Source organism: Tenrec ecaudatus, chromosome 17 (genome assembly GCF_050624435.1).
Source record: "Tenrec ecaudatus isolate mTenEca1 chromosome 17, mTenEca1.hap1, whole genome shotgun sequence".
NCBI classification, from domain to species: domain Eukaryota; kingdom Metazoa; phylum Chordata; class Mammalia; order Afrosoricida; family Tenrecidae; genus Tenrec; species Tenrec ecaudatus.
Window position 1 is genome coordinate 45,352,614 of NC_134546.1, and position 19,175 is coordinate 45,371,788.

Here is a 19,175-nt window from a genome sequence, read left to right on the forward strand (position 1 = left end):
AGTTAATATAACTAATAAGTTAATATAATTTAATAGCTGAAAACATAATGGGACACCATATCTAAGAAACTAGAGCTGATGTGGTCTATTGAATGTAATTATCTTAATCAGTGCCCCAAATAACTCCAGCAACATGCCTGAAAACCAAGACACCAAGAGAAAAAAAACTTAATTAGGCTGCGTGACAGCTAGTAGAAAAAAAGTCATTGTTTTGAAGAAATGTAAGAATTCACAATGGATACATTATAGATAATAGGGTAAACAACGTATGGTTGGATATTGAGTCTTTTTATCCACAAACTATATAAACTACACAGGCAGACGCCATGCCACAGTATCGTTTCCCTTTAACGTACTCCCGGCGTGCTGTGTCTTCTTCATGGTACATCATCTGTAGAGATGAATACAAGAAAAAAAATAGGGTGAACCAAAGAAAACTTTAAAATATAAGAATAATAACTAAGCTAACAAAATTGGGGTTATTCTATATTATAGAATAAAACTCACTATTAGCAAAACAATGCACACATGTAAATTTTTAAAAATGTAAAAAAATAAAAGCTAAAAGAAATATTGTTTAATTCAGTAGAAAAATATGAAGGAAATATAGAGAAACAGAAGAAATTAGGCAAATAAATAGCTAACATTTACTTTAAATAGGTTATAGAAAAATACAGTATAAGGAAATATTCAAAGAAAAATGAAAATATTACAAGTTTGAAAAAGATACAAAGGCTATGCTGTGCTCACAGAGAAATTGATATAGAACATCCAACATGTAAAAAATTTAGTTTAACTATTGAATTTTTTTCTTTGGCCCATTGATTGACAGCTGCCACTAGCACAGACCCAGGGCAAGGATGCCATCAAAGGTTAACTATTGAATTTTAAGAATACTGAAAAATTCCTATCATTTTGAGGTAGAAAACATTTTCAAACTACAAAGGAAAACACAGGAAGATTCTTCTTAAACTTTTTACTTCTAAAATTAAGTGCCAAAAAAATAACATTTACAAAATTATAAGGAAAGGAATGTAGAATGCAGGAATACCATTGAAGGGTATTGAACCCTATCCAAGAAAAATTGTAAATAATTTAGAGTCAAAAGGAAAATATTAGAATCAAAATTGTGGCTTTATTAGCATTTATTTCAAAATATGAGAGTGTAATAATAGCAAATGGTAAATATGCACTATCCTGCACATTACAAAATATGACATTACATAATACCAGCTAATGTATTCTGTTAATGACTATTATTCTGCTTACATGAGATTAAAATGTCTCAAAATTGGCTTGCTTGCAACTAATAGCATTGTTTTTTGCATCATGACAAGAATTTCGGAGCAAAATTTTTCTGCATAACATGGAAACGTTCAATATCTGCATTCATTTTCCTAAGACAAAACACAATTGTGATAGACCTTTTTGGTTTTATATATTGTATTATGTATAATTGCTGCATTTCTTCCCTCAATTTGTCTTTGGTGGCTTGCATATTGCTATGATTCTCTAATTTTATGCCTGCAGCATTTTAATACCAGGAGGATTATTTATGTTGCACAGGTTTCAGCAGAGGTTCCAGCTTCCAAAAAGAGGACCTGGTATTTGACTTCTAAGAAAAATTGTCCAGGGAAGCTCTTATGGGTAGCAGTAAAGTATTGTCTGGCAGGTTGGAAGATATTCAAAATGTGACTGTGGAAGTATAGAGTTGGCCTCAATAAATTAGATATAATAAATCTAGCAGTTTCATAATTTGCTGATATAATGCATCTCTAAAAGAGAAGAAAGAGGTGCAAATACCCATTAATGATTACCAGAAGGAATGATGATTTATGAACCTAGGAAAATGAGAGGGTCATAAAAATTTTTTTAAATGGTCAAAGATTGATATCCTAGACATTAGTGAGATGAAGTGTACTTGTATTGACCATTCTGAATCTGATGATTATGTGGTCTACTATACAAAGGCAGACAAATTGAGGAAGAATTTCAGGACATTCAATGCCAACAAGAGTATATGGATATTATCTTAAATATTCATATATCTTCAAAGAAAATCAGTTAAAAACTCATTCAAAATTGCATGAGAACCTTCAATGTGCGATAATAAGAAATAGAAAAAAATTAAGCAATTTTTGTAGTCTAAAACTGTTTAAATGGGCTGTCAAGTTGTATTGATTGGAATAAGAAAATTGGAAAGAAGATACAACCCTGCTGCCAATGAGTTGATTCCAGTTCTTCATAACTTATAGGATAGAATAAAATAGCCCCTTTGGGTTTCCTAAAGTCAAAATATGTATGGTAGAGGACAACCTGATTGTTCTTCCTTGGGGCTGCTGATGGGTTTGAACCACTGGTTTCGTGGATAGCAAATCAATATATAACCCACTATACCACCATGGTATGATCTTAGGAAGAAGGAGAGATTGGTGGAATATATGGCTTTGATGATAGAAACAATGTCAGAAATAGCATGGTAGAAATGTGTGACCAGTAACTTATTAATTGGAAATACATTTTTTTCAAACATAGAACCAGTGACTATGCATATAGATTTCATTAGATATAATAAAGACATAATTCAGCTCTAAATCCTGTGTGGAAAGAAGTTCATTATGGTTCAGTCAGGGTGAGAAATAACACAGTGGGTGGCTATATATTATCCTCTCTGGCTTCTCTATTGTCACAAGACAGAGGTTAGACAATCCTCCACCCTCCACCTTTCTTTAATCATCTTGACACAAACCATTCCTCTACAGCATTCTACATCTATGGGTTTGATAATTCATTGCAATGACTGCACAAAACCCACAGACAATATTCATGATTCAGGGAGTTTGTTTGGGACATTAACAGGTTATCAGAAGTCAGCACCAATAAACGATAAGGTTACAGTCATTGGTCTATAGCAGCACCTCTTATAAGCCAGCAGCCAAGTTTCTCTTGCTGATTGTGTTAGAAAGGGTTCTCTAGAGAAACAAAACCTGAATGCTAACAATTTTATATATATTTATACAGATAGATAGATACCATAAGAAATAAACAGTTAATTAAATTACAAATCAATACAAATGGCTAACTAAGTGCAACTCACTCCCATGAGACAGTTGTGAGACACTGGCAGTCCTTCAAGTCTTGAGGGCTGCCAGATAGTCCTCTGTAGAGAGAGCTAGGCTATCCCAGCACAGGCAGCAAACAGCAAGGCAGGTCACCAACCATCAGCAAGGTCACCAACTGTCAGTCCCCAGCTCCAGAGATGTACATTCCAATCATGCAGTCTTAAAGGGACCTCAACTTACAGTGATACAGTCCACAGGCTAGGCATCCTAAAGGTAGTGTAGCCTGTAAATTGAGGCACAGAACAAGCAAGGCAGCCGCACCCTGGTCCAATGATCAAAGAGCGAGAGACAAGAAAGGCAAGGCTCACCAAGTCATTTATCTCTCTGCCCTTCAATTAATCCCACTTGTGTTTATCGGACAGACTGGCATAATAAACTAACTATCTCATTGGCCTTGGACATAAAGTCTATAATGGGGTATGGATTTTGTCTTTTAATATACTGTACATGCAAAGAAACAAAGGATGATGACTTGGTATCACAAACTCTATAAAGGTGGAGACTTAATCCCACTTTAATGCTGTCAGTTGTTTTAAGGATATGCCTTGACTACTTGACTACTACTTCAAAAGTGGCCAGCTGTGACCCCTATTATAGTCTGTCTCAGTCAAAGGGACATTTGAGAAAACAAAGTAAAATATAATAAAATTTGCACAGCCATATAGTTAGAAAATCAGAAAAGTAGAACATGTTGAGTGTAGCTGAAAGTACTGAAAGAACTCAAAAAAAATCAAGCCTTGAGTAATAATATTGAAAGGGGCTATGGGAATAATATTGAATGATGCAGGAAGCTTCAAAAGAAGATGGAGAGAATAGAGACACTGTAGCAAAAAGAATTATTTGACATTCCACAAGTTCAGGAGGACGCATATAAGCAAGAACCAATGTGACTAAAGGAAAAAGGTCAAGCTCCACTGAAAGCATTAGCAAAAAATAAGGATCCTGAAGTTGATGGATTATCAATGGACATGTTTCAACAAGCGAATGGAGCCCTGGGAGCACTCGCTCATCTACATCAGGAAATTTGAAGGACAGCCACTCGGTCAACTGGTTAGAAGAAATCCATCTTTGTCTCTGAGATCCCTCTTTGCCTCTAAGGAACACTCTGGCCATACTTCTAAGAAAAACTTGATTGTTCGTTAGGCAGTCAATGGTATTTTCAGTATTATTCTCCAGGAAAATTCCAATGCACCAATTTTTCTTCAATCTTCTTTAATTAATGTCCAACTTTCACATGCATATGAGGCAATGGAAAATACAATGGTTTGGGTCACAAACATCTTAGTCCTCAAAATAGCGTCTGATTTTTTAGTACTCTAAAGCTTTTCTGCAATAGATTTATAAAATACAATGGTTCTTTTGTTCTCTAGGCTGCTGATTTATGAACATTGGTTGAAGAATCAAATCAGACAAACCCTTGACAACTTCAATATTGTCTCCATTTATCATGATACCATCTACTGATTCTGTTATGACCTACAAAGTAAAATGCCTTAGAATATTAAAAAATCAAATAAACATCTTGCTAGTATTCTCTGCTTTCAACCAAGATTTATCTGACATCAGTAATGATATCCCTTATTTTGAGTCCTCTTCTGAATCCAGCCTAGACTTCTGACAGGCCCTGTGAATGTGCTGCTGGAGCTATTGTTGAATGATCTGTAGCTAAGTTTTTCTTACATGTGATATTAATAATATAGTTCTATAATGTTCATATTATGTGGGGTCACCTTTCATTGAAATGATTACAAATATGGATATCTTTCAGTCTGTCAGCCAAATAAATAGCTGTATTCCAAATTTCCTGTCTTAGAAGAGTAAGTGCTTCCAGCGCTTCATCAGCTTCTTGAAAAAAATATCATTTGGTATATCTGACCTGAATTTAGTATATCCTGCCTAAATTTAGAAACCATTTCCAGAATAGATTTTATATTGATTACTGAAGACCAGATTAATTTTGAGATGCAATCAAATACCTTATAAATGAAGGGAGCAAAAATGTCATGTTAAAGAGATGGAAAAGTTAGAAAAGGCCAAAGGCGAATACCCGAAAAGAACCAAAATTTCTCGAACCCCTAGAGTAGCTAAAACCTAATGCAAGAAATATGAAGTAAAAGAACCGAAACAAAAAACGTCAAGAGGAGCCTGGGATGACAAACTAAAGTCAAGGGGAGCCTGGGATGACAAACTAAAGTCAAGGGGAGCCTGGGATGACAAACTAAAGTCAAGGGGAGCCTGGGATGACAAACTAAAGTCAAGGGGAGCCTGGGATGACAAACTAAAGTATGTAATGAAAAGTACAAAAGACCTGGAGGTCGAAGACCACAAGTGAAGAATATGATTGGCATTTCTCTAGCTGAAGTAGCTGGAAACATTTCAAACCACAAATTCCCTTATTGAAGTATCCGATGGGCAAAATATTGCACAGTGCTGGAAGCATCAGAAAGGAAAGCGTTAAAGAATCCCTGTACCAAAAATATTTGGAAGATGATAAACCATGTTAGAAGATAATCTATGACCAAACATAAGGATATTTAAGGAAGAAAACTAAACTTCACGAAAACTTTGGTAAAAAGCAAGGTTTCAGGAATTAAGGAAATTCCATTGAGCTGTTTCAATACACAGGTAATATTAGAAACACTCACTTATTTAAGCCAAGAAATTTAGTGGACACCCATCTGGCCAACCAACTAGAAAATATTGAAATTTGTTCTCACGCCAAAGAAAAGTGATCCTGTACAATTCGGAAATTATCAAACAAAACAAAAAATATCAGGAATAACTAAGTCTTCCTGGTGATAATTCTGAAATTGTTGTAGCAGCGCATCAGCAAGGAGCTGCCAGAAACCAAGTCAGATTCAGAAGAGAATGTGGATTACAGAGTATAATTTGGTCACTTGGATTTGGGATGAGAACAGAGGATATAAAAACATATTTACATGTGTTTCATAGACCATGCAAAGACATTTAAACTTGTCTTATTTATTGTCTAGGCAAAGGCATTCTACTTTGTGTGGATTGTAGCAAATTATAGATAGCATTGTGAAGATCAAGAGTCCCAGAACACTTACTTATTCTCAGGCAGAACTTGTGCAGTGATCAAGAGGAAATAATTCAGACAGAACATGAGGGGCTTAAATCAAAGGTGTGTGTCAGGGCTATAATCTTTCAACATACTTATTGAATCTGTATGCTAATAACAGAATGCGAGATGCTGAAATACATGCAGCAAATTAAGAATCAGAATTTGAAGAAGACTCATTAGCAAACTGTGATATTAATATGGCTACAAGTATGCATCTTTTCCAGTCATTTGGCCAACTAGCTGTCTTCTAAATTTCCATGCATAGATGAGTACATGCTTCCAGTGCTTCATCAGCTTGTTGAAACATTTCAATTGATATGCCCCACCTGAATTTAGAGAGCACTTCAAGAATATATTTTACATCAATCACTGCAGACCAGACGAGTATGGCATGAACTCAAGGATGTCACAAAGGAAGAAAGTAAAGCTGCTGGCTGAATATGAAGAAGACCTGAAACACTTACTGATGAAAATCAGGGATGACAACCTCTAGTATGGAACACAGCTCAGTTGAAAGTAAACAAAAATCTGCACATCTGAACTAATTATTAACAAAACCATAAATGGAGAACATATTGAGGCTCTCAAGGATGTCACTTTTTTGAACCCATAATCTACGAGTAGGAAAGCAGCAACGAAAATTCAAACAATACAACACATTGAGACACTCTGAGGCTGCTGTCCAAATTTCGTTTTACTAGGTTTCACGGAGCAAAGATGTCACTCGGATGACTGTGTTGTGTGAAACCCAAGCAACTGTGTTTTCCGTCATCTTCCCTGCATGAGAACACTGGCAATAAATAAGGGAGACCGAAGAGGAGTTGATGCCTTTGCTTATGGTGCTATTGGAGAAAATTAATTTTACCACGAACATCCAAAAGTAACAAAAACAATCTGTATGGGAAACAGTCCGTTCTCAGAGGGGACAATTGAGATATTTTGCCTCACATATTTTGGACACACATTAGGAGGGATCAGATCTTAGAAGAATATAATTCTTGGGAAAGGAGAAGACTAGTGGGGTTGGGGCTCATGACCCTCAGTGGGATGGAATGAGATGGTTGTTGAGACAATGGGATGAAGTACAGCAATACTTGTACGAATGGCACAGGACAAGACAGTGGGTTCTCACAGCCTCCTCCATTTCTCTATGAGTTCTTGCTGTCATGATGGCTTCTGACAGCTCCAGTGCTGAATGTATTCAAATGATGCCACCAAAATTCCATGTAATTATGGTTGTGTATGAGAAAGGGTTATAGGTGACAAATGGTTGCCTAATTAAATATGAAAATGATGGATGGACGGTATGGGAAGGGGAAGGAAAATCGGAGAGAGAAAGGGTGGTGAAGAAAGAGAGCTGATGAGAGTTGTGAATGCTCTTAGAATTAGAAAAATAAAATTGGGATCACCTAAATATAGAATGTCTTGTATTGCATGTATTGTTCATCATTTTCCATAACAGCCAAAGGGGAATCTGGAAGTAACACACATTTTTAAAAGGATAGTTCTATTTTTAATAAAAGGCAAAGACAAAGAAAAACTAATGTTGCCATACCATTGAGATTCTTTGGCCACCTACCAATATTTTTTAAAGATCTTTGACAGGAAAAGTTACTCATATGCATATAATTCTCCAAAAGTCATATGAACTAACTGAAAATAGCACCTACCTTGTAAAAATACACATTTTTAGATCAATGGATATTTAATCAAAGCTATACTTTATACAGGCTGTAATCACGTTTTCTCAGCAGCTGATGTGAATTAGCCTTAAAGATTTTTGGCAATGCATTCATTCGGAATCGGGACAAATTTAGATTTTCAAACATAGGTTTTCTCTCAGGCAATCTCCTCAGTTCCCCATCATTTGTCTTCTATTCTTTCTGGTAAATAGGTCAGGAGAGATTTCCAAATCCTATTTGTTTGCATGTGTAAGAATTCTTGTCCACAATTGTCTGAAGACAACTATGAATGATTTTTAAATAATGCCATTTGCTTTTCATGGAGAGGGGAAAAGCAACAAAAGACCTTACAGCAGTCTTTCTAAATATTGGCCAGAGAAAATATTTTATAAAATGACTATTCATTTCCTTTGCTTTACCAGGGAAAGCAGCACCATTTGATTTTTCCTCCAGAAATTTTAAAACTAACTGAAAAAAAAATTAAACAAACTGTTAACCAGGATTTAATTGGCCCAATTGGTGTCAGTTACCAAAAAATACTGTATTCCTCTGAAGCTATTTGCCAAGGAGTTGAAGTTAGTATTTTAATTCACCAACGTGCTGTTGTGTTGAGAGTGGACATCTCAAGTACAGAGAATGGTTTCGTGACATCTGTAAATATGCAGACAAGAAGCCATGCTTCCTTTGAGACAGCGTGGAGGGATGGGCAGGGTCAGTCTAGTATTACGTTAGCAAAACGTACTTGGCCATTACACAGGGGCCTCTTGGAACTTACGCTGCTTTGCCTACTCCTTCCAGACTTTGTCATGGCAATAGTTTTCAATGGCTGCATTTACACAATTTTTAAATCAATGTCTTGTGTAAATTTTTGATAAGACAATAACATATTCAAATTATCAAAGGCATATATCATGAAAATGAAAATTAGTGATAGGCTGATTTGGGGGTTGTAAGAAATCTGATTCTTTACCAAATGAGAGCCTGAAAGCAAAACCTAGTGTTCTTGTGGCCATGAATGCACAAATTTGAACTTGCAGTAATAATTTTTAAAAAGGACACAAATTACAGATCACAGCCCTAGAAAGATATGTAGTCAAGTTATAAGCCATAGGTGAGGGCAAATGAGATAGAGTATGATACTTGAATTTATAAGTGAGTAATTTTATAAATTTATAATTTATACTCATAGGATAAGTTCTTATTAGGGAAGTAAATTTAGATAACTTATGGATTTTTAAAACCAAAGCAAGCCCCATTGTGTTTTACTTCCAGGCTAAAAAAAAGTAGCATATCTTTTATCAGATTACAGGTGTGTGCTCCATATTATCCCCTTTATGCTACATCTGACCACATCAGTAGGGAGAAGGGTTTTGCTGGGAAGGAAGCCAAAAGGTATATCCATAATTGAGACCTTGTCAGTCATAATACTTCTGTGGCTGCTGGGATTTCTATGCAGCTGGTGTTGAGGCGGCAACACGTGTTCCAGCAGTAGCTTAGCCAAGACTCCTATGGCTATGGCACGTAACTTGCTCATTCTCCACGTGGGTCAATGCCTAAGGGAAGACTACAGGTCCTATTGCATCCACCCCTCCATTCTAAGTCACTCAGTGTCATACTCGTTTGCAAACTCAGAAGTTTCTGGCATAATTTACAACCAGGGAAGTGGTTCTCAACCTGTGGGTCGTGACTCCTTTGGAGGTAGAACAACCCTTTCACAGGGGTAGCCCGATTCATAACAGTGGCAAAAGTGCAATTATGAAGTAGCAATGAAAATAATTGTATGGTTTTGGAGGTGTCACCACAACATGAGGAACTGTATTAAAGAGTCATAGCCTTAGGAAAGTTGAGAACCACGGCTAAAGGGGGTTATTTACATAGATTTGTATCAAATATGCTGTCCACACAATGTCCAAATCACAGAAAGTCCTATTCCACAGAACATATTTCTAGACAGAAAGAGATGCATCCTTGTGTTTGTGGAGACTATTTTCTTCATCAGAAGTGTAGGGGCCTTGCTTTTGAAATATATATTCTCTGAAACTTAAAAGTGAGTGATATGGCATAATTAATTATAACTAATTTTGGTAAATTTCTTCCCATTCCAGTTTTCATGATATTCCTTCTCTATTTTTTAATATCAATTATGATGGAAAGAAAAGGATTCAAAAATTGTGTTTTCCAAACCATTAATATGAAAGTGTCCATTAAAATATTACTGTTGATGTCCTATCTGTCCATTGTAGATTCTTATTCAGTATAATGGGTTGTGACATGTAAATTTATATATTTAACAAACAATCAACATGGTTCTTGTTGTTACTAGGCACCATGGAGTCCATTTTCAGCTCTAAATTATTCTGTTGGGTAGATTAGAATTACTTCCTAGTTCTGTCTAGGCTATAATTTTTACAGAAGCAAAGCATCAGACACAGTGTGCAGCTCAGTTATCAGCCCAGCGCTTACCCACTTGCCTTCAAGGCTCCTTATGCACAAATCATAAATAATCACTTGATTATCATATTCCCCAATAAGTGGTTTTTAACTGAAATTAATGAAAACAATTATTCCCACTATCTCAGAAAACAAGGTTTGGTATGCATTTCCATGATAACATGCCTACAAATGTGGTATTTTAATCCTTAAGGATATATATATATATTTTCAATTATAATAATAGAGTAGTTGAATGAATGAATACAGATTATTTCATCTGGTTCTTATATATTCATCAAATCTGGAATAGCAGATTATATATGTATAAAATGATTATATCCATTAAATCAAGCGAGTATCTAAAGGAAAAATGGGTTTATGTATAATTTATAATTTACCTTTGCCATAATTTAAGGATCAAATTTCTCTGAATTTTAGTTAACAAGATGACTATATAGGAAAGCCTAGCCCCTTTTCAATACTTCCCCCCTCTACAAAATTTCCCTCTTATCAATCCAAGACAAATGATTTCACTTGTCAAAAGTAAAATCCAAATAGTATCAATTTTAATATAATTTAATGTACATACAGTTTTCAGTTTGGTTCTAGTCAGTACCAGATATATATAAAAATGATGTTCTCTCCTACTGTAGGTGAAAATAAAAAAAGTTTTAAAATTATACTTCATGCATATAAGTAAGGTATTCCTGTGGTAATACTAAAACAAATGGAAAAGCAATGGGGTAGTTATTCTTGATCAATTGCTACATGATGTCATTTGTTCTGAATTATCTCCCATAAATAGGGGAAAAACTCATAAAGCAAAATTAGAGTGACTCTATATCAAGATAGCTGTGTAACTATTCTTTAGATTTTCCATAATTTGTTACTGCTTTCAAAAACACATTAAATGAAATATTCTTTATCTACTGGAACATTACATTTCTGTAGCAAGGTATAAGCTAGTTGGAAAGGAAAGAATAATAATCTTAGGTACATTAAAATGACTTTTGAATTTCTTCTGGCAATGCACTTTCTTTTTATATATTTGTGACATGTTGTGATCAAAGTTGAAAGAGAAGAACAAGACACATTAGGTATTTCAACAAAGTCTCACTCATTGCCTTCGAATCCATTACAACTTATAGGTAGTTGTCTATTGGACTGCAAACCACAGGTCAGCATTCAAAAGTACCTGCCACTCTGTTGGAAAAGGAGGTCTACTGTCATAAAAGGTTGTAGCCTTGCAAAACCACAGGGAAATTTCTACGCTGTCCCATGGGACCCCCATCAGTCAATTTCAACAATGGAGACCTAATATAAGGAATATGTCATATTACATTATTAATACATCAGTGGATGAGACATATAAAGTTATTGTACCTATGAAAGTAAAGTTCTTAATAAGAATAACAGGCATGATGTGTTTGTTTTTTTACAAACTATGGATAACTTTGAGATGAATGAGAATGCATCTGTGCTCATGTGGAACTTGTACATAGATCAAGAGGAAGTTGTGCAAACGGAACATGGAGATCTTACATGGTTTAAAATCAGGAAAAGAGTGTGTTAGGGTTGTATTCTCTCACCATACTTACTCAATCTGTATCCTAAGCAAATAATTAGAGAAGCTGGCTTATACGAAGAAGAGTGCAGGGTCAGGCATGAAGGAAGGCTTCTAACAACCTGTAAGGTGCAGGTAACACAACTTTGTTGGCTAACAATGTGGAGGACATGAAGTAATTGTTGATGAAGATTGAAAGCTTCAGAATGGATTACAACCCAATGTAAAGAAAATCAATAGGACCAATAAATATCATCATGATACAGGAAGAAACATTTAAATTTGTAAAGATTTTTAACTTGCATGGTTACACAATCAACACCCATGGAAGCAGCAGTGAACAGATCAAATGATACACTGCATTAGATAAATCTGTTGAACAAGACCTTTTTAAAGTATTGAAAAGCCAGGCTGTAACTTTGAAGAATAAGGTACAGGAAAGAGATGCAGCAGGTTGCTAATAGAAAGATTTACAGTTCTGAAAGCATTATGGAGAAGTTCTATTTTTCTACTCTTTCCCATGGAGTCACTACGAGTGACTTCATAACAATGCATTTGGTCTACAAAGCAATCAATGCCACTGTAAGTTAAAACACTGTTGCTGAAGCAGGATGCTTTCAGTTAGAAAGTTTCCCCTGCAAGGATTCTGCTAACATGAAAATGAGGATGCTGTCAGTCTTTATTTATTTCTATTTGTATTTAGCAGTGTGACAGTGAAGTTTTGCCTCAGCTTAGCTGGGTCAGGAGTCTGCGAAGTTTAACACTTGAATCTAGTAATACCACATGATGTGACCAAACACAATTTGGTTAACTCCACAATGGGCTCTGCGGTCAGTGGCAAAGTAGTTGTAAGATTAGGGTAGAATGCAATCCCCTTACTCAGGTCACAGGCTTGATGGAATTGATAATACATTTCCTGGGAATGTGTCCTGCTCTCTATATTAGGCTGCTGTGGAAAGTGTGTGGAAAGTTTGCTGTTTACTGGGTCTGGCCCTGCACTTGGATCATTGACCTCAGGTTCTTTAGACTTAATTCAATAGCCTGCTATATTGTATGCCAAGCCTAAGAGTCATCAGTGGCCTGCCAAGAGACATGTTGACCATGGATTAATTCCCCTCTATAGCAATCAGCTCGTGATGTATTTGCCACTCTAGGATTCACCATCCTCCAAAGCTGTATGAATCAGGAGATGCTTTCAGCTTAATATCTTGCTTCTGTAACTGTGTGAGCCAATTCCTTGATACAAATATCTGTTTCCCCTCTCCCCACCACACGATGTGAGTGTGTGTGTGTGCGTGTTTCCCAAAGTGAGTTACATCACCCCATGGAATAATCCATGGGGTGTAAAAGCAGATGCCTACAGTTTATCTGGAATTGTGAGCTACAGTATAAAAGCTTTTTATTGCAAGGGTGGGGGTTGCAGAGATCAAATAAGTTTGAGAACCTATGACTATCTTGTTACTGGTTTTAACTCTAGAGAACCCAGTCTAACACAAGTAAAAACTAACAGGGAGTCTGCTGACAAAGGTGGTCAATGCAGTTTGCCATAGAATCCCAGCCATAGCACCACCCATCAAGGGAGTGGATATTTATAGGCTGTCTTCATTAATTATTAAGAGAAATTTAAAATATAATATTCCATTAAAATGAGAAAATTAAATATGAAATAATGAAGATAAATGTCTTCTCATCCACAAAATACAACAATAAAAATATCATGATTCATTTTAAATTTAGTTATAGAGTTCTTTCATCTTTTTCCAGTTAATATGGCTAAATTAGTAATGCGATTGAAAAAACACACATTTTTTTATGTGCATAGATTCTGTGGTTCGGTATTTGGATAAGTGACAGTAGGAATTATTTATCTTCTTTCAGTATATCTACAGCCTGGGTTGAGACCCTCAAACTTCTAGGACGTAGAATATGTGGTATCTTATTATGTGTTTGTCTATATTTATGTAGGCTTTAAAAACTATCTATCCAGCATGATATTTTAGAGAAGATACACAACTTGTATGTCAAGTCTCCCAAGTCAAGACAGGTAGAAATATATACCTCATATAATACAGGTGTGCAAGTTCTGACGTATCATTGTCTTCATGTTTGATAGTTTGCAACCATGACAAATATCCAAGACAATGTCGTATATACTTTGCCCTCTCTTGATGGAGAAATATGAGTATCTTCTTTCATGAGGGTTTGTGAAATAGAGTATATGTTGGTTTAGCTATTTTTGTAAAATACAATATAACTTACCCCAGGGACAAGTAATATTCTCCATTTTTATGAGTCAGATATTATGCTTGGTCTTAAATTATTTATCTCACCAAATCATTTTATATTGAAATTATATAAAAGTATCATAACTTGCTAACTTTTACATTTCATTTATAGAATAAACAAGCTATGATTTAGAGAATTTAGGAAATTTTCTGATAATCAATGTCATAATTTATTCATGAAAACAATCCATTTTATTTTAAAATAATTTTAACAGTTTTTATGTGCTATCTGCTATCAGGGAACAGGACAAGCAGAAAGCCAATCTACAGAGGACAAAAAACTTACTAGGAAATATAGCAAATTGTTTTTAATAAACAAAATGGATCCATTATATTCACTGTTCCCAGGGGTGACTTCTCTGGCACTCCCAATTTGCCCTATAAGACTACAGAACTGGTCTAATCAAAGAGTTTCTTTTAGGCAGATAGTCTTATGAAGAGGTTGGAATGTATGAGAACTTCTACAGGTGCCCTTGTGGAAGGCCAATAAGATGCAGACATAGATCCAGACATAGTTGGAAGGCAAACAAGATGCAGACATAGTGCCTGAAATAGGTGGACAATAGCTAGAAAACTATGCTAGACAAAAATTTTTAAAGTATTTTTAAAGAGAGAAAAATACCTTGGCTCTGATTCTACAGTTGCTTATTTCCAGCTATGAGCCTGCCAATGATTTGGATTTTTGAAACAAGGTATGGAAGTGCCCTGAGATGAATGGAAACAAACAGAATGAAAGAAGTGTTTATATGTAAAGACACAATCCAAATAAAGATTTAATACAGAGATATAGAGTGCCACTAGAAGCCAGTTGTCAGCAAGTTGACTCAACTCACGGGGACTCCATGTGCCTCAGAGTCAAACTGTGCTTTATGAGGCTTCCATTGCTTTTATTTTTGGAAGTAGATTGTCGGGTGTGTTAGCCTGGTTATTTTAGAGAAACAAATCCACAGAAATTCATGTATAAGAGATAATTTTATAAAAATGTTAAGTGCGCACCAAGAAAACATCCCAGCCCAATACTGCCCAAGTCCACAAGTCCAAGATTAAGCCATATGTCCGACACCAATCCAGAGTCCTCCTCCATCTCACAAAACATATGCAATGATGCTGACTGTAGGAGGAAAGCCGAATCAGTGTACGTGTAAGCATCTCAGCCGTGGCAGGAATCTCTACGTGGTTGCTCCAGCACCCAAGCTGCATCGGGGTAGGTCCATGTGGCATCTCCTCAGGGATGTCTTTCAGTAAGTGATTCTTGCCAGCTGAAGCAGGGAACTGGCTAAGGCAGCTGCACACTGGTCAGACCATCAAAAAGCATAGATCTGAGAACTAGAAAGGTGAGGCTCACTGAGTTATTTATCTCTCAGCCTTTCAATTAACCCCACATGTGCTTATTGGACAGATTGACACAATAAATTAACTACCTTATCAGGCATTGCTTTCGAAGTTCCTCTGGTAGACTAGCAAGTTAACTTTTTAGTACTGTCTGTGGACTCCATTGAAAAGCCATGTCAGAGAAAATATGTGCTTAAAAAAATAAAAAGGAATAAGTTTCAGCTGGGAAGGTCTCACTCACACAAACCATCCACACCATAGGTAAGCAGGCCTACTTTTTGATATATCTAGCAATATTACATTATTCTATTGTGCTGAAAAATTACAGATGATCATTGGCTTGATGATTCTAGAAAGGAAACTTCTTCCATTTTTACTGGTTACCAAAAGAGTTTGTGATTCCAGTTCTCTTGCCATAATTCACAGAATTAAAGCAGAGCCTTTGTAAAAAGCTTTCAACATTTGCTGTGGTGGCACAAAGTTCTCAAGTATTGAGTGGTCCAGAGACAGAGGGTTTGCTAATGAGATCTGCCCTAGGAGCAGTACAATACTGCTGGATGAACTTGAACTATGGAATGTTATACATGTAAGAATGCCCAATATAATGATTAAAAATAAATAAAGACCACTGTTGAAAATTTTTTAAAAAAGTAACAGGCAATATGGGATTGAGTTAAGGACTAAGAGGAGCAGTCGAGGTTAATTAATGTTTATTTTTCTCTTTTTTTGGGATTTGGTCTACTTCTACGTGGAGTTGGAAGTCAACAACACAGTCCCTAATAAACAGTTTTTACTTATTTAATATATTCTGTTTCACTTGTGAGTTGTTGTTCAGGCTTGCAGTAAGTATGGAGGGGATGACACTGGAAGCTAAGAGCAAAAATAATTTATAATTGTTAGGCAATGCTGCAACACCTCATACATTTGAAGATGCTTACATGTGAGCAGTTCTGTGGTGTGTGTGTATGTGTGTGTGTTGTTGTATTAGTTATGTGAGCTCATATTAGTACAGAGGAAAATAGGGTAGCAGTTTTAAAGAAATACGTTTGCACATTAGAGAGAATCCAGACAAATGGGATTCCAGTGTAATCCTCAATGAAAAGAGCTCTTAGAGGGTTTTTTGTTTGTTTCAATTTTGCTGCTGCTGCTGCTGCTTCTGCTTGTTCTTGTGGCAGTCAGTTTCTGTTTTGTTTCATGATTAGTAAGAATTTGACTAACTACTGTCACGCCAATATGTCACAATTGCATGCTATTCTTAGCTAGCTAAAAAGCTGTTTAAAAGTCACTTTTGTACACATAGTTGCCTGGTATGTAAATCAAAAAGATCTGGGTCTAAGCATGTTGCTAGAAGCCCAGGGCCAGGATTACACACGTGGAGCTTCTCTTGATTGCCCTCCAATGGCTGCCCAGTGGTTATGGTTGGGCTGCAGGAGAGAGTTGGGGTTTATACTCCTGTCAATCGTTACAGTCCCTGAAACACACAGGGGCAGCTTTAATCACTGCAGCGTTGCTATGACGTGGCATTGACACGATGGTAGTGAGTTTCATTTCACTTTCTAGGGTTTCTATCTGTCAACATAGACACAGAGGCATTGGATTTGTTTTGGTTTAATTGTCCCATGTCCATGCGCAGAAACTCCTAATAAGCTTGTATGAGTAATTCAAACAAAGTGTAAATAGATTTGATAAATCAAGCATTCTATGTGTTTATGGATGTATCTATAATTGATGTGAAAACTCTAATTCAATTTGATAATCTTACACTATCATAATGACCATTAACTCATTGCTGTTTTTATTGTTGGCTCCAATTGAATTGGCCCCAACCTTTGGTAACTTCAAAAACGACACAACGAAATGTTGTCCTGTTCTATCCCAGCCCAAATGATCAATGGTGGATCTGGCTTTGGGGTTCCAAAATGTTCTCGTTGGCTGATTTTTGGGAGTATATAATCGGGTCTTCTTTGTTAATTGATATGAAATCTGGAAGTTCTGCTGAAACATATTCAGCACCAGAGCACCACACAAGCCTCTACTGACAGATGCCTGGTGCCAGCATAGACGGCATATTGGCAAGGAATCGACCCAAAGTCTCTTGCATTGAAAGCAAGATTTCCGCAACAAACCATATGATTAAGGAGATATTAAAAATAGGAACAATGTATTAATTCAAAAATCAGGGAAACATGATGGAAGGTATTTTAAAGACAAAGAGGATTACAATGAAAAAATCTGACTTCAATAGTTAGAATCTTATCATTTGATCTCCCTTTTGATACATTTGATCTAGATTTTTATACATTTTAGTTCTTAGTATTTTCCCTTTTTTAAAAACTGGGGTTCATCTCTTGTATTTTGTTGTTGTTGGTCGGATTCTTGATTCTCTGTTATGTGTTTCTCTATATTTTTAAGGATAGGAAATGCAGGGTGGAAGAATCTAGAGAGATTATATCTAGATTAAGGATTCTTGATGTATGAAGGGCAGGTGGGCGTGATGGGGAGCTGGTAAGGAGTAGTTTTGAAACTGATGACTGAAGGAGATGTTTTGAAATGGATTGTACAACACTTCTTGATATGACTGAACTATTGAATTCTATGATTTCTGCATTATGTCTGAATGAAATGGGTTTTGAAAAATAAAAATATAATTGGAGTAAAAATAACCGGAAAACTTTCCTAAGCAAAAACATCACAATATGAAGCGTCATCTGAAGGCACTGTTTTCATCTTTAAAATGGCAATGGGGGCATCCTTGAGGGGCTCAAATCATCTTTCGCTCAAATATTCTTTGAGTTTGGAGAACAAAAAGAAATGTTAAGTGGCAAGATCCAAACGCAAGATGCATGGAGCAAAGCATTCCAACTAAACTCTCATAAGCAAGCCCTTGTTATCTTCAAAGAATAAGCAGGCATATTTCTGTGATGAAAATAATTCTTCATTCCAATTTTATTGACCATTTTATTTTTATCATCAGTGCAATTTTCTTAAAACTTCTTACTACATTTCCTGTGACCAATCTTGTGCCCTTCTATCTTCTATTACCTCTATGTCTAGAATGGAACTGACCCACTAAATGTGCTTGGAGTCACTGTTTTGATTGGATCTCTTTTTCCTAGACATTCTAAAAAGACTTAAAATAAATGTATTCGTGACAGTATTTTTTTAAGCTATCCACTGACCATAAACATGTCTTTAAATATGCTCTTTTGAATACATGTATGCATGCATTAGATGGAAGTTTACTAAGATATATCTATGTCTATATCTCTATATTTACATCTGCATCGATATCTACATCTATATCTATATCATATATATATTACTTTCTCACAAAACGATGTTAGGGCTACAAACAGGCGGTGGAAAATTCTTTTATGTTTTTCTTCCACATTTTCCATGAACATTGTGAAATCTTCTTGCATATGATATGTATCTATCTATCGTCGATGTGTCTATAATCTATCTATTTATCACTTTCAGCATATTTTGCTCACAAAGTAGAGTCATTAATAGAAATCTTTGTTAGTTAATCTTTTTGAATTCTTTTTTTATTAGTATATTTAAATCATTTCCTGTTCGTTAAGACTGCCTAGAATCAGTTATTCATAATTGCGGTGGTTAATCTATCATTGATTATTCCCTCCTTCTAGAAATACTCTATTCTTGATGTGT

The 19,175-nt window shown here is 35.8% G+C and overlaps 1 pseudogene; it reads left to right on the forward strand.

The window, feature by feature from the left end:
- The first annotated feature begins 266 nt into the window (after window positions 1-266).
- On the forward strand, window positions 267-411 carry LOC142431207 (small nucleolar RNA SNORA15; annotated as a pseudogene).
- The last annotated feature ends 18,764 nt before the right edge of the window (window positions 412-19,175 follow it).